At 40.1% G+C, this 17919-nt stretch overlaps 1 protein-coding gene across 4 annotated transcripts in view; it reads right to left on the bottom strand.

Moving 5' to 3' along the window:
* Positions 1-372: 372 nt before the first annotated feature.
* The window catches only part of anapc1 (anaphase promoting complex subunit 1), a 95056-nt gene continuing 77509 nt past the window's right edge, over positions 373-17919 (bottom strand). The window contains exons 55-58 of one of the 4 annotated variants that reach the window (XM_076083144.1): positions 10345-10461; positions 2836-4698; positions 2453-2699; positions 373-1666 (exon numbers count right to left, since the gene is read on the bottom strand). The gene's annotated coding sequence lies outside the window, so the exon portion shown is untranslated. Of the gene's footprint in view, positions 1667-2452; positions 4699-10344; positions 10462-17919 lie in introns of all 4 variants that reach the window. The other 3 variants (XM_076083143.1, XM_076083142.1, XM_076083141.1) reach the window with 3 other exon arrangements.

The following is a 17919-nucleotide window of genomic DNA, read 5'->3' as shown; positions in this document are numbered from 1 at the left end:
TAGAAGAACTTGAGTTTATCATTTACAGTTATGTCTTATTTATATATAAGAAAGTAAGAAGTAAATCCTGTAATAACATGCTTATAAAAGCAGTGTTTACATTCTTTAAGCTTTGCTAAAGTGGCTGAAATTAAAATTTTAAATTCCAGTTTATGGACAGAAAAATAATCTGCAAATGTTAAGAAAGAAAATAAATCATCTTTTAAGCAAAAGGACTTCTTCTGACGTTCAATTGACCAAAACGTAAATAATGTGATAAGAAATCAAACTATTGATGTTTGTTTTATGTGATGGACACACAATATTAATATATACATTAATATTGTTCTTAACACAGTGAGTGAATTCATAGTAAAATACCAAAACAAGAGCTGGATTTAATAAACGTATTTATTTGATTATTAAGAAACAGGAAAGGTTCATAATCTACATCACAAAGAGAGGAAGAAGAATTCAGTCAGCTTGAGTCTTTGATGGTGTTCATGAAAGAGTTTCATGCTCTCATCGAAAACTCAATATTGAATTAACAGATCAGAAGACGTACCAGACTATGGTTCAATATTGGACTAATGATGACGTTTAAGCTCTGAACAGAGGAACCCGGTTCTCCTTTAACATTGTTCTACTTCAGATACCGGTCAGATTATTAGCTGTCAAATAATATCGGTTTACTGTCACGAGTCTTTAAATTAACTTCTAAACTCATGGACATGACCTCAAGAAATGTCAGTTATCAACTTATCTTATGATATATGAACCCGTCATGATCATGTGAAAGTATAAATATATTTATATATGTATATATATATATATACATGTATATATGTATGTGTGTGTTTTAATGTTTTTTTCACATTCTAATTCCAATGTGTGAATAATCTCTCTTTTGTGTTTTCATTGTTATTCTATTGTCATGATGTCAGCGGCTTGAAATGACAATAATATTGTTTATTGTCCAATAATAATTAGATATTGTGTCTGATGATAACTGAACCATTTGGTCAAACAGGATGTTTTGATTTCTTCCTCAATGATCAAAACATCCGGGACTTTATTTATCTAACTTTTATTCATCATCATATTTTGTATTAATATTAATATTGTAGTATTTGTTGTCTCATTACGTTTACCAACACGTCTTCAGTGATGATCACTCAAAATATTAGTTCAGTTCATGGTAGTAAAAAAATACATAGTTTCAATATCTACACACACACACACACACACACACGCACACACACACACACACACACACACACAGCAGGAGAATGTGTGAAATCAAACTAAGACATTTTGATTTGATTCAACTTATTTTGGTCCCTTTCATTGAATGTTTTAAACTGCTTTCCTCAGCTCGTCTCTTCATGCTTTATAAATGAAGTTATGTATTTATGTTGCTGTGTTCATCAGCATGGCTTCACTGGGTTTGGACATTTGAACACCATCGACCTGCTGCAGGTGTTTTCATGCTCATTTGGTGCAATGTGACAGTAAAGATCCTACTTACTGCCCCTTCACACTTCCTGCATTTGTTCTTCCCTTCAACAGTTCAGCAAATTATTCCCTGAGGCAACTCCACAGCACCATCAACCCACGACACACGGCACACCTCATCCGTCTCCTGGTGATGATGTCATGACCCCGAACTGACTCAGCAACTCCTCAACTGGAACACAACGAGAGAACAATGTTGTTCGGACACACGGGGAGAGAAAAGAAGAAGAAAAGCACAGAGCAATGTGGTAAAATATCAAAACATCAAAACATAAAGAGGACGCATTACATGATGTGTGCTCAGGTAGGACGGGCATCATTACCAATAAATATTTCTTTATTCACCATGTGAAGTAAAAAAACTAGTGCTGGGCAAGTTAACGCGTTATTATCGCGGTAACGCATTAATTAATTATATTATCGCGCGTTAACGCAGTTTTTTATTTATTTATTATTAAGCGACATTTTTAACACAAGAACCAGGCAGCAAGCAGTGAACAGCTGTGTTTGTGTGGCGTCACTTCCTTCTCCCCCCCGGGTCCAGAACCCCTCCTTCACTCAGTCACCGTCCTTCACTCTTGTCTCTCACTCTCACACACACACACACACACACACACACACACACACACACACACACACACACACACACACACACACACACACACACACACACACACACACACACACACACACACACACACACACACACACACACACACACACACACACACGAGAGCGCGATCATCTCGTTACAGATCAAAGGTGACTATTAATATTTTTAGAGAATTGATCAAAATGATCAAAAATACCTCAGAAACACCACGTTACCAGTCAGATATTCTCAGAAACGAGTGATACTCTCTCTCAACATATGAAGTTAGTTATGTGTGTTTTTGTTTAGTCATCTCTTAGAATGACTGAATAAGATGAAGATCAGATAATTATTATAAACACATACAAACGTGTGTAGATGCACGAGATGTCTTCACGTCTCGTCCTCTAACAGACTCTTCCTCCAGACGATGAATGTCTTCAGTCTTTAGATAAAAGACCTCGGGGACAGAAGAGATAAATTACAGTCTTCCATTTATAACCCGTTTCCTCGTTCTTCACTCCGGAGCCATTACAGCGACGTCTCAGACCGCTCCGCTCCGCGCCGTTAATCATCCCGTTTAAGAGCCGAGGAGACGAATCAGTCGGCTGCTCTGTTTTTAAAGTGGAGCAGCACTTAGTTTCACACTCGGCGTTAAAGCTGTCAAAAGAGGGTTCAGCCCCACGGAGAGTCAGACTCAGTACAAGTGTTAAAGTATTTATGTCTGCTCGGGACGTTAGAACACATACTTCACAGAGAAGACTCTCATTCCACTTCTGAACATCGTCATCTCTGTAGGACGGTCCAGAGAAACAGGATTCAACTGTAAAAGACCTGCGATGAATGAGTGAGTGATGAATGAGTGAGTGAGTGATGAAGCGGTCTGATGGATGAGGCTGTGCTTCGTCTTCTCTGTCTGATGAAGAGGATCTGCATTTAGCTCTCAGAGCCGCTGATAGTACTGAGCAGTGATGAAGAAGAGGAAGAGAGCTGCAGGAGGATGTAGAGCATCTCATCTCTGTAGCTCCTTCATGGAGAAGATCAGAGTGTGTTTAACGTCCACATACAGAAGGTCAGTGTGGTGTTCATCAAGATAACAGGTTGATGAATGTAGACGCTAATTAAGGGATTTATTTCTTCTTCAAAAGTATTACGTTTAAATTGAGTTCTTCAGAATCTGAAACGGTTCATTGCCACGTCTGTTTATCACTAACAAGTCCTTTGAGTGATTGGTGCATGACAATAAGCACAGTGCAACAGCAACATACATTAAATATATACAAAATATGGTAGATATGATAAAAACATCTCATTTTAAAGCTCATGTCTGCTCATATGGTTCAACTGCTATGCTGTCAAAACTGGGGCAGCATGGAACAAAAAGGAAGAAGTAGAGAACCTCTTTCTATGCAGGATGCAGTCCGTGCATCTACCACCTTGTGCATCACATTTACTATTATACTTGCAGCTGAGGGTGCAGTGCATGTTTTAGTACCCTTGTAGAACCGGGCCCGTCTCCTCCTGTCCCTCAGGACTCGGTCACACATGAGTTGAGGCTGCGAAGTTCACCGAAGTTCAACTCAACATGATGCGATGATGAGCTGCCGTATCCTCATTCAACGGTTCATATCATTTCTTACGAAAATGTTTCGTGGGTTTTCCTACAAAACGTCCAGTTACACGTCTCCTTACCTCCAGGGAACTGGTTCTTTAAAGAGAAGTCAAAGCTTTGTGTGTTAAAGCTGCATTCTCTCTAGTGTCCACCAGGGGGCGACTCCTCTGGTTGTATAGAAGTCTATGAGAAAATGACTCTACTTCTCTCTTGATTTATTACCTCAGTAAACATTGTAAACATGAGTTTATGGTCTCAATCTCTAGTTTCAAGTCTTCTTCAATACAGCATGATGTTCATTTAGTACATTATGGTCCATTTAGAGTCAAACAGACCATAAAGCAGGGGATGCTTTAGGGCGGGGCTACACGGTGATTGACAGGTCTCTACCAGAGACGTATACCCCGTCTCTACGTCACTCCTCCTCAGTCCAGATATGGCCACTTCCTGTTCACTGGTGTCAAAATAACTGTAATCTGATTACTGTTCTGTTAATTGTAAAACCTCACACTACTCGTTAGTGGAGAAATCAAACATCAATGTGTTACCGCCACAAAAACAAGTCTGTTACATGTTTGAAACTATTCATAAGCTCGATACAAAAATAGCTAATTTAATTTGAGCTCATTTGATTGTTTCCTTATTAATATGGAATTTATTTAAGATACATTTTGCGAACAGTTTGTTGTCATTTCTGCAGTTATATTGTCAGCAAGTGAGAGATTGTGTAGCTATTTGTAACATATTGGTCATTGTTAGCATCAGCTCATACGATACAACACCTGCTCTCATGTGTGAGTACGGCGCGTGGTTTGTCCTCTTAATACATCACCGTGTTCATTATTGGTGAGAGGAGGTGAAGCGTCTGATGGATGAGGAGCTGCTGTTTGTCGGCTGGAGATCAGAAGGTGAATCCTCTCTAACTCAGTGTCACCGTTCATCATGTTCATCTGGAGCAGTAAATCCTCCTCCATCAAGGGTCAAGGGTTCCGCTTCACAGCTGGTTATAACCGTGATGAGATGAAAGCCTTCCTCAGAAGTATTTACTGCAGGACTGACTGAGGTGTACCTAATAAACCGGCAGCTGAGTCTGTGTTTTTATGAATTTGTAGAGAAAGATGTGATTTTAAAACACGGCAACTATTAAAATACGCTTTTATTAAGTAACTCCTTCATGAAGACTCGTCACTGAGAGGACAAACCATGTAAAACACTTTCTTTAATCAATCGCAATATGTAAAAAAAAGAAGAATCTCCACACACACACACACTAAATGCTGAGTCAGCTGCTGCTATCAGCTGACTTGTTGGCATCGCCTCTGTTACCAGGCAGCGTCTCTCTATACAGCACCACACACACACACACACACACACACACACACACACACACACACACACACACACACACACACACACACACACACACACACACACACACACACACACACACACACACACACACACACACACACACAGTAACTTATGAGCTTCTGCTGTTGACTGCAGCATTTCTGCTCCATCTGACGCCATGACACTTCTATTACTGATCATTAGGACTTTGTGATTTATAGACGGACTCCACTCTCACTGATTAATATGAGCTGCTGCACTCTGTCAAGAGAGGGAGGAGAGAGGAGGGGAGGGAAGTAGGAGAGGAGGAGGAGAGGAGGGGAGGGAAGGAGAGGAGGGGAGGGGGGGAGGAGGAGAGGAAGAGGAGAGGAAACAGGAGAATCGACCAATCCCATGAGAGCAGGCTCTGGTTGAATGCAGAGCAACAGTCCATGTGGAGTAAAAAGAGGTGAAACCCTTTGTTCTGAATGTAACTGACAGACTGTTTGAACCCGGATTGATCTTTTGAAGCTTCCTCCAGATTGAGATCAGATTCTGAACCTTTAATATTCAAACAAACCACAAGAAGACAACTTGAGTTTGTTGAAATGAATCACTTCTTACTGAGAGCTAGAAATGAGTGAATGAAGAAGTAAGGTTCACACTGACTGCAGCTCAGTGATGCCGGTTCTGTCGCTAACATCAGCAATAACTCAGGTCTGATATCAGCAACGCAGCAGCAACTTACAGGAAGTACAAGCTGTTGGTTTCGATGTACACGGACATTATGTTAAAAACTAAAGTTAAGTTGAGGCAACAACACCGACAGTTAGGTTGCGGCAACAACACCGACAGTTAGGTTGCGGCAACAACACCGACAGTTAGGTTGCGGCAACAACACCGACAGTTAGGTTGCGGCAACAACACCGACAGTTAGGTTGCGGCAACAACACCGACAGTTAGGTTGCGGCAACAACACCGACAGTTAGGTTCAGGCAACAACACCGACAGTTAGGTTCAGGCAACAACACCGACAGTTAGGTTCAGGCAACAACACCGACAGTTAGGTTGAGGCAACAACACCGACAGCTAGGTTGAGGCAACAACACCGACAGCTAGGTTCAGGCAACAACACCGACAGCTAGGTTGAGGCAACAACACCGACAGCTAGGTTCAGGCAACAACACCGACAGCTAGGTTCAGGCAACAACACCGACAGCTAGGTTCAGGCAACAACACCGACAGCTAGGTTCAGGCAACAACACCGACAGTTAGGTTCAGGCAACAACACCGACAGTTAGGTTCAGGCAACAACACCGACAGTTAGGTTCAGGCAACAACACCGACAGTTAGGTTGCGGCAACAACACCGACAGTTAGGTTGCGGCAACAACACCGACAGTTAGGTTGCGGCAACAACACCGACAGTTAGGTTGCGGCAACAACACCGACAGTTAGGTTGCGGCAACAACACCGACAGTTAGGTTGCGGCAACAACACCGACAGTTAGGTTGCGGCAACAACACCGACAGTTAGGTTGCGGCAACAACACCGACAGTTAGGTTGCGGCAACAACACCGACAGTTAGGTTGCGGCAACAACACCGACAGTTAGGTTGCGGCAACAACACCGACAGTTAGGTTGCGGCAACAACACCGACAGTTAGGTTGCGGCAACAACACCGACAGTTAGGTTGAGGCAACAACACCGACAGTTAGGTTGAGGCAACAACACCGACAGTTAGGTTGCGGCAACAACACCGACAGTTAGGTTGCGGCAACAACACCGACAGTTAGGTTGCGGCAACAACACCGACAGTTAGGTTGAGGCAACAACACCGACAGTTAGGTTGAGGCAACAACACCGACAGTTAGGTTGCGGCAACAACACCGACAGTTAGGTTGCGGCAACAACACCGACAGTTAGGTTGCGGCAACAACACCGACAGTTAGGTTGCGGCAACAACACCGACAGTTAGGTTGAGGCAACAACACCGACAGTTAGGTTGAGGCAACAACACCGACAGTTAGGTTGAGGCAACAACACCGACAGTTAGGTTGAGGCAACAACACCGACAGTTAGGTTCAGGCAACAACACCGACAGTTAGGTTCAGGCAACAACACCGACAGTTAGGTTCAGGCAACAACACCGACAGTTAGGTTGAGGCAACAACACCGACAGTTAGGTTGAGGCAACAACACCGACAGTTAGGTTCAGGCAACAACACCGACAGTTAGGTTCAGGCAACAACACCGACAGTTAGGTTCAGGCAACAACACCGACAGTTAGGTTCAGGCAACTAAAAACCGACAGGTTGAGGCAACTAAAAACCGACAGTTAGGTTGAGGCAACTAAAAACCGACAGTTAGGTTGCGGCAACAACACCGACAGTTAGGTTGCGGCAACAACACCGACAGTTAGGTTGCGGCAACAACACCGACAGTTAGGTTGCGGCAACAACACCGACAGTTAGGTTGCGGCAACAACACCGACAGTTAGGTTGCGGCAACAACACCGACAGTTAGGTTGCGGCAACAACACCGACAGTTAGGTTGCGGCAACAACACCGACAGTTAGGTTGAGGCAACAACACCGACAGTTAGGTTGAGGCAACAACACCGACAGTTAGGTTGAGGCAACAACACCGACAGTTAGGTTGCGGCAACAACACCGACAGTTAGGTTGCGGCAACAACACCGACAGTTAGGTTGAGGCAACAACACCGACAGTTAGGTTGAGGCAACAACACCGACAGTTAGGTTGCGGCAACAACACCGACAGTTAGGTTGCGGCAACAACACCGACAGTTAGGTTGCGGCAACAACACCGACAGTTAGGTTGCGGCAACAACACCGACAGTTAGGTTGAGGCAACAACACCGACAGTTAGGTTGAGGCAACAACACCGACAGTTAGGTTGAGGCAACAACACCGACAGTTAGGTTGAGGCAACAACACCGACAGTTAGGTTCAGGCAACAACACCGACAGTTAGGTTCAGGCAACAACACCGACAGTTAGGTTCAGGCAACAACACCGACAGTTAGGTTGAGGCAACAACACCGACAGTTAGGTTCAGGCAACAACACCGACAGTTAGGTTCAGGCAACAACACCGACAGTTAGGTTCAGGCAACAACACCGACAGTTAGGTTCAGGCAACAACACCGACAGTTAGGTTCAGGCAACTAAAAACCGACAGGTTGAGGCAACTAAAAACCGACAGTTAGGTTGAGGCAACTAAAAACCGACAGTTAGGTTGAGGCAACTAAAAACCGACAGTTAGGTTGAGGCAACTAAAAACCGACAGTTAGGTTCAGGCAACTAAAAACCGACAGTTAGGTTGAGGCAACTAAAAACCGACAGTTAGGTTCAGGCAACTAAAAACCGACAGTTAGGTTCAGGCAACAACACCGACAGTTAGGTTCAGGCAACAACACCGACAGTTAGGTTCAGGCAACAACACCGACAGTTAGGTTGAGGCAACAACACCGACAGCTAGGTTGAGGCAACAACACCGACAGTTAGGTTCAGGCAACAACACCGACAGTTAGGTTCAGGCAACAACACCGACAGTTAGGTTCAGGCAACAACACCGACAGTTAGGTTCAGGCAACAACACCGACAGTTAGGTTCAGGCAACAACACCGACAGTTAGGTTCAGGCAACAACACCGACAGTTAGGTTCAGGCAACAACACCGACAGTTAGGTTCAGGCAACAACACCGACAGTTAGGTTCAGGCAACAACACCGACAGTTAGGTTCAGGCAACAACACCGACAGTTAGGTTGCGGCAACAACACCGACAGTTAGGTTGCGGCAACAACACCGACAGTTAGGTTGCGGCAACAACACCGACAGTTAGGTTGCGGCAACAACACCGACAGTTAGGTTGCGGCAACAACACCGACAGTTAGGTTGCGGCAACAACACCGACAGTTAGGTTGCGGCAACAACACCGACAGTTAGGTTGCGGCAACAACACCGACAGTTAGGTTGCGGCAACAACACCGACAGTTAGGTTGCGGCAACAACACCGACAGTTAGGTTGCGGCAACAACACCGACAGTTAGGTTGAGGCAACAACACCGACAGTTAGGTTGAGGCAACAACACCGACAGTTAGGTTGAGGCAACAACACCGACAGTTAGGTTGAGGCAACAACACCGACAGTTAGGTTGCGGCAACAACACCGACAGTTAGGTTGAGGCAACAACACCGACAGTTAGGTTGAGGCAACAACACCGACAGTTAGGTTGAGGCAACAACACCGACAGTTAGGTTGCGGCAACAACACCGACAGTTAGGTTGCGGCAACAACACCGACAGTTAGGTTGAGGCAACAACACCGACAGTTAGGTTGAGGCAACAACACCGACAGTTAGGTTCAGGCAACAACACCGACAGTTAGGTTCAGGCAACAACACCGACAGTTAGGTTCAGGCAACAACACCGACAGTTAGGTTCAGGCAACAACACCGACAGTTAGGTTCAGGCAACAACACCGACAGTTAGGTTGAGGCAACAACACCGACAGTTAGGTTCAGGCAACAACACCGACAGTTAGGTTCAGGCAACAACACCGACAGTTAGGTTCAGGCAACAACACCGACAGTTAGGTTCAGGCAACAACACCGACAGTTAGGTTCAGGCAACTAAAAACCGACAGGTTGAGGCAACTAAAAACCGACAGTTAGGTTGAGGCAACTAAAAACCGACAGTTAGGTTGAGGCAACTAAAAACCGACAGTTAGGTTGAGGCAACTAAAAACCGACAGTTAGGTTGAGGCAACTAAAAACCGACAGTTTGGTTGAGGCAACTAAAAACCGACAGTTTGGTTGAGGCAACTAAAAACCGACAGTTTGGTTGAGACAACAAGACCGACAGTTAGGTTCAGGCAACTAAAAACCGACAGTTTGGTTGAGGCAACTAAAAACCAACAGTTAGGTTGAGGCAACTAAAAACCAACAGTTAGGTTTAGGCAACTAAAAACCAACAGTTAGGTTTAGGTAACATAAAACCACAACGTGAAGTCAACCACCTGTATTCTGGTTGAAAGTCCTGTTTGTTGGACTCGTCCACCAATAGTCGTCTTTTTGGATATCATAAAGTACGTCACTTGCTCTGACTGTTGCTTCATCACATGGATACATTTATTCTATATCTCTATTGCTAATAAGGCTCCTAATTTACTTTCCATTTATGACAACTTGTGTCCCTGAACACAAAACCAATATATTACATTTCTTGACTATTTCACAACCTGTTGTGATACTCAGCTGTACATCAACAGGATCAGACTTCATGAACGTCTCTTACCGGTTGCTGAGCTGGTTTCAGTTGTCGGGACGGCTGAATGAGGTGGAAACCAGTGTGATGGTCCTGAGGTGGAAACCAGTGTGATGGTCCTGAGGTGAGACCTTTAAATCCTTAGTCCTGCAAAAGACACAAAAAGGCCCGTTTTAACGAGTCATTCAGCCTTTAGCTGAGTTCTGAAATACATTTTTCAAACAAGCAAATGAATGCCATCTTGTTTCAAAGTGGACTTTCACAACTTAATGTCTGACACCATTTAAAGTACTTTATTTTATAAAGGTCATTGAAACTCAACAAAATGTTCCCTCTTTGATGTTGGAATTATATTTGGCACAATACGATATCACACATGATTGGTGCGCACCCACGCACACGCACGCACACACACACACACACACACACTTCAGTGAAACAAACATCTGGCAGAACGTTGACGGTGAAACGTGTGAAATGTTTGAAACACGACGTTAGAATTCCCTCCTGCGTCCAGGGACACAGAGCCTCACCGCTGCCGGTCAGTGGAGCTGCTTTCAGATGGCTCTCACACCGAGCAGTCGACCCGCTCACAGAGGCGTCTGTGTGGGCGTCTGAACGCTGCCGGCTGCTTGTGAGAGAAGAAGATCTCACGTTGGTGGTCTTTGAATCTCTTCTCTCATCTTTTCATTAGTAAGGACATTTATTCGGATTCATCTCGTGTTATTTATATCCTCGTCTCCAGCGTGCAGTCGAAGAATTCTCCCTCGAGGATTCTTGAGAGAAATATCGCGAAAAAAAGCTGACGCTGCATTAAAGTAACAACTTCTACTGTCGTCTTTATCGCCATCATGCATCCGCAGCATCACTAATCCTCATTTTCCATTCATTATATTTCATTTTCATTTCTGAATCCTTTGATTTGTTGGTTTATAAAGTGCTGAATTGTTTATTTCTGATCTCTGTCTCGATGCTTTTGATGTGTTAATAAAGAACTTTGTGTTGCTGAAATGTGTTGATGTAAACTTTTGCCTGTAAAATCCACTAACGGTACAAATCCCGTTTTTAACCAAGAGGTTCCCTCAAGGCATATCTATATCTATATAATATATAGATATAGATATACATAGATATAGATATCACGAGAATGGGACGGATGTGACCTTTGACCACCAAAATCCAATCAGTTCGTTCAGGTTCTCTGACATAAAACTATCTGGTTGTTTTATGTTCGTTCGTCATTATTCTCATTTTCAATGAAAACATATTAAAGTTATTGTGGTGTGATTTCTGCAGAGATCTGTTCCAAACAAAGATGTTTTCTTAAGTTTGTAGAATACGATGTGTAGACCAGTACCTGATGATATTTCATTTAAAGTGGGATTGTGACACAGCTAGAGGGGCCAGGGTTCGATTCCCGGGCTGGACGTTTGCATGTTCTCCCCGTGTTAGCGTGGGTTCTCTCCGGGTTCTCCGGCTTCCTCCCACAGTCCGTTAAAGAAGTTAGTACAAAAGGTAAAACAGCCCAACACAGAGGATTTAAATATTTACTGAGTGAGCTTCTCGTCACAGAATATCACAGAACTTCTGCCTTTAAGAGGAAACAATGCGTTGTACTACTGAAGGGAATTACAGCATCTCAGCTAATTTCTGTCCTGAAAAAACACGTGTTTGGTTCACAAACACTCAGAGTGACTCACAGACATGGAGCTGCGTCATCTGTTGTTATTATTATTATTAATATCTCCTCATGGAGGATCATATGATGGTTGTGTTTGTGAGTGAGTGTGCACCTCTGTGTCCAAACGGAGGCTGTGAGCGAGCAGAGAGGACTCCAGCGTGTTAGCTGGTAAACAAAGAGGCTTCAAAAAGGAAGTGAGAGCTTTAACATCAGTGAGTCTCTGAGCTCAGAGAACATCACAATCAATCGCTTCTATTCTCAGTACACGGCCGACTGGAGCAGAGATACAGAGAGCAGCAACAGCAGTAGTAGTAGTATTAGAAGTAGTATATGTAGTAGTAGTAATATTATTAGTAGTAGTATTAGAAGTAGTATATGTAGTAGTAGTAATATTAGTAGTAGTATTAGAAGTAGTATATGTAGTAGTAGTAATATTATTAGTAGTAGTAGTAGTAGTATTAGAAGTAGTATATGTAGTCATAGTAATATTATTAGTAGTATTAGTAGTAGTATTAGAAGTAGTATATGTAGTAGTAGTAATATTATTAGTAGTATTAGTAGTAGTATTAGAAGTAGTATATGTAGTAGTAGTAATATTATTAGTAGTAGTATTAGAAGTAGTATATGTAGTAGTAGTAATATTATTAGTAGTATTAGTAGTAGCATTAGAAGTAGTATATGTAGTAGTAGTAATATTATTAGTAGTAGTATTAGAAGTAGTATATGTAGTAGTAGTAATATTAGTAGTAGTATTAGAAGTAGTATATGTAGTAGTAGTAATATTATTAGTAGTATTAGTAGTAGTATTAGAAGTAGTATATGTAGTAGTAGTAATATTATTAGTAGTAGTATTAGAAGTAGTATATGTAGTAGTAGTAATATTAGTAGTAGTATTAGAAGTAGTATATGTAGTCATAGTAATATTATTAGTAGTATTATTAGTAGTATTAGAAGTAGTATATGTAGTAGTAGTAATATTATTAGTAGTAGTATTAGAAGTAGTATATGCAGTAGTAGTAATATTATTAGTAGTATTAGTAGTAGTATTAGAAGTAGTATATGTAGTCATAGTAATATTATTAGTAGTAATATTATTAGTAGTATTAGTAGTAGTAGTAGTATATGTAGTAGTAGTAATATTATTATTAGTAGTAGTAGAAGTAATATATGTAGTAGTAGTAATATTATTAGTAGTAGTAGTAGTAGTAGAAGTAGTATATGTAGTAGTAGTAATATTATTAGTAGTATTATTAGTAGTATTAGAAGTAGTATATGTAGTAGTAGTAATATTATTAGTAGTATTAGTAGTAGTATTAGAAGTAGTATATTTAGTAGTAGTAATATTATTAGTAGTATTAGTAGTAGTATTAGAAGTAGTATATTTAGTAGTAGTAATATTATTAGTAGTAGTATTAGAAGTAGTATATGCAGTAGTAGTAATATTATTAGTAGTATTAGTAGTAGTATTAGAAGTAGTATATGTAGTCATAGTAATATTATTAGTAGTAATATTATTAGTAGTATTAGTAGTAGTAGTAGTATATGTAGTAGTAGTAATATTATTATTAGTAGTAGTAGAAGTAATATATGTAGTAGTAGTAATATTATTAGTAGTAGTAGTAGTAGTAGTAGAAGTAATATATGTAGTAGTAGTAATATTATTATTAGTAGTAGTAGTAGTAGAAGTAATATATGTAGTAGTAGTAATATTATTATTATTAGTAGTAGTAGTAGTAGAAGTAATATATGTAGTAGTAGTAATATTATTATTAGTAGTAGTAGTAGTAGTAGAAGTAATATATGTAGTAGTAGTAATATTATTATTATTAGTAGTAGTAGTAGTAATATTATTATTATTATTAGTAGTAGTAGTAGTAGTAGTAGAAGTAATATATGTAGTAGTAGTAGTCGAAGTAATATATGTAGTAGTAGTAATATTATTATTAGTAGTAGTAGTAGTAGTAGTAGAAGTAATATATGTAGTAGTAGTAATATTATTATTATTATTAGTAGTAGTATTAGTAGTAGTAGTAGGAGTAGTAGTATTAGTAGTAGTAGTAGTAGTAGTATTAGTAGTAGTAGTAGTAGTAGTAGTATTAGTAGTAGTAGTAGTAGCCACTGTGACAAATATTCCTGGAAACCTGCAGGGTTCAACATCGCTGCAAACAAAACCACATACGAGTTAAATGAAGAGTTCTCTACAAAGTTATCTTCATATTCATGTCTTTGATCATCATCATCTCTGACTCACACACACAGACACGTCGACACAACAGAGAAAATGAAATGAGTTAATTTACATCACGTGTTTGAACTCAAAGCTGCTCCAGAGATTTACTGACTTACACAGTGAAGTATTTACAGTGAGCCGAGTTTACGACACAGAACTATCAACACGCGAATAAAATAATGTCCAGATAGCAAAAGATCTGTAGGTGGGTTCGTTCATTTCCTGATGAGGCTCGCTACACACTGTACACACTGTACACATGTATATATGTACAGTGTTTGCACAAAGACACAAAAGAGCAGCTGCAGACAGAGCGTCCGTCCCGACACGCTGTCAACACGTTTCATATAAAGTACTATTTGAATAAGAGCACATGTAGCGCAGCACGACGTAGCCAACATGGTGGGATGAACATTCACTGTGAAGTGAGGCTGTTCTGATTCAACACATATTCAAACGGAGTGCATTGAGTTCTGGTTTCAAACAGGTTGGGAGCTGCAGAGTCTGGAGATCACACTTTGTCTTCATGTGATGCATGTGAAGAGTGAAACCGCTCAGTTCCAGACAAACACACTCAACACAATCAACACAATCAGGAGATCAAATGTCCTGAAGTCTGAACTGAACACATTGAGTAATGACAGAAGCTCAGCGATCACCTCAGAGGAACCAGTATATTAATATTCACCTTCGTGATATTGCAATATATCGTGAAGTCTCCAGAGACACTTTTATACATCAACAATCATTCTTCTCCATCTCTACAATCACATTAATACAGATATAAATATCTTAAAACAAAGGTGAAGTGCTGGCTACAGACTTTGTACTCTGAATGTATCTCTATTGTGTGACGTGTGTGTTATTGTTCCTCCGTGATGTTTCCTACGGCACCTGATACATGACGTGAACACAGAATATGTGACAAGTAACCAGCGGTCGACTGCAGTCTACTCTATACACACATAGTATATACTATACTATAAAATATACTTTATGTGTGTAGTAAATACTATACACATAAAGTAGATTTTATTTGATGTTGCTGATGTGAACGTAAAGGCGCTGGAGTAACATCGTCTCTCAGACGAGAGCAGCAGGTTAAAAAGAAGAGATTCATTAAATTAGAGAAACTGAAACTGAACAATGTTTGTATCTCTGGCCTATTTCAATTATTTTCCAGTTTTTAATAACTAACGATATTTAAAAGTGTGTCCGCTGTAATAAATGTAGAACACAAAATATTACTTCAGGAAAAAGAGTAAAAGTGAAACTTCTAACAAAGTAAAAGTACACTTATGAGAGGATGAACTGGTTATTACAGGAAGTATAAACTATAGAACTTACAAAATACTATATATATACATACATTTTTTAATTCACAGACAAAGAAGTGAACAGTATAACATGTGCATTATATATATATTATAAAACTACAGTTACATGAAGACAAACAGCCTCTGAATCAGAACTAATGTGTCAACATGTTATCACTTGAACACCACGTGAAGAAGCACATTTCATAAAAGTATTGAAGCATCACAGTGTGTGTTATTGACAAACACAACAAACATATTCACAAAGTGATGCCGTGAAGTAAAACGTGAAATCATGTCGTGTGACCAGAACGATGAGCTCTCTGCTGTCAATGTGTAAATGTCAGCTGGGACGAACGAACGAACGAACGAACGAACGAACACACACACACACACACACACACACACACACACACACACACACACACACACACACACACACACACACACACACACACACACACACACACACACACACACACACACACACACACACACACACACACACACACACACACACACACACACACACACACAAGTACTCGTATGACTCGTACGACACAAATATTCCCTCGTCTTTGATTTGAGATCTGCTGATTGTGAAAGACGTCGTTCAGAAGAATCTGCATTTACTTTATACAATAATATTCTTTTAGAATAACAACAATAATTATTTTCTGCGTCATACGCTCGTCGTTGTGATCGATGTAAAATGAATCGGTGACACTTTTCAGATTCAACGTGTTGTCGAACAAAACAATAAGCAGAATGTATTTTTAGTAAATAACCCGACAGGAATATTAAACAATAATAACAATAAACATGCCCAGCTGGTGCTGTGATTTCAGTGTGAATGTCGGTAGAATGTAGATGTATTAATATTATATAATTAATACTACTAACAATACTACTGCTGCTAACACTAATACTGTTTCTGCTGATTCTGCTGTTGTTGTATTATAGTACAATTATACTATTATTAATATAATTATCATTATTACCACTACTACTATAACTATTATAGCAACTAATACTAGAACAACTCCTATTACCAATATTACTATTATTATTATGACTACTGCTGTTATTGTTATTGCTGCTGCTGTGTTACGGTATTATTATATTAATATCATTCATCTATCAATTCTTAATTGATTAGTATATTTACTTATATTATTATTTATTCTACTGCTCGTGTTGTTGTTGTTGTTGTTGTATTATAATATAATCATTATTACTGTTATTATTATTGTCATTGTTGTCATTATTATTATAAAACATAAAACAGAATTTACATGCGCACAAATATTTAACAAGTGGACATACTGTATGTTCACACACACACACACACACACAGTGTATCATAGCGGACACCACAGTATCAGTGGTGATAATAATTACACATGTGGACACATAAGACATTTAAACACTCACACACACATTCACAACTGTAGAGGTACACACTCATGTCACCACATATACATTGATATAAACATGTAAACACACACACACACATATATGTACATGTCCACACAGAGCAACACACACACTACAAATAAAATAAATACTGTTTGTACACACATGCATACTGCAGAAGTACACTCAGAGAACCACACACACACACACACACACACAGTATGTTCCAGCTCATAGTAATATTAAATGTGTAATAACAACACACACTGAAAAAGGAACCAAAATATGTACAAATAATATAAATAAATACAAAGTGTCTGTACAAATACACAGAAATAATCAACCACACCCACACACACACACACACACATATCTTTGCAGATACACAGAACAGAACATTCAATTCCCACTGACTGAAATACATAATATACATAAATGTATCTGCACACACACACACACACACAGTGAGGTGATGATCAGTCGATGGAGCGATGCCACCCACGGACTGTGAACGCAACACCGCCTGACTGAAACCATAAACATGTTTATATTTACTCCTCGCTGACATTTAGCGTCTGAAACCAGTCGGCACCGACGGCTCATCAGCAGAGACAAATATCAAATATCTGCTCCTCTAGCAACCATAAAAAAAACATTTAACCTTAAAAAAAGAGCCAAAAAAATCATACATCTCTTTCAAAATGTTCCTAAATTAAATTTCAACAATGATTCAAAAGTGAAGCTGAGTTTGAGTCATGAAGCAGAAGTGTAAAGAGTAACCTCAGTAACATATATGGTGATATTATATTATACGTCTCATTGTGAAACTGCTCATCTCAGTCATGAATAGATAAAGAGTCAAACTGCGTATTCATTTGAGTCTTTATGAGCAGAGGAGGAACACGGCAGACGATGATATTCTGCCTCATTTCACTCCTTTCATTGTTTTTTGAAGCAGCATT

The sequence above is a fragment of the Anarhichas minor genome, unplaced genomic scaffold (assembly GCF_050575085.1).
Source record: "Anarhichas minor isolate MPS153535 unplaced genomic scaffold, ASM5057508v1 ptg000122l, whole genome shotgun sequence".
In the NCBI taxonomy this organism is placed as follows: Eukaryota; Metazoa; Chordata; class Actinopteri; order Perciformes; family Anarhichadidae; genus Anarhichas; species Anarhichas minor.
Note: the sequence above shows the minus strand (reverse complement) of the source record. Positions and strands in the feature narration are given on the sequence as shown.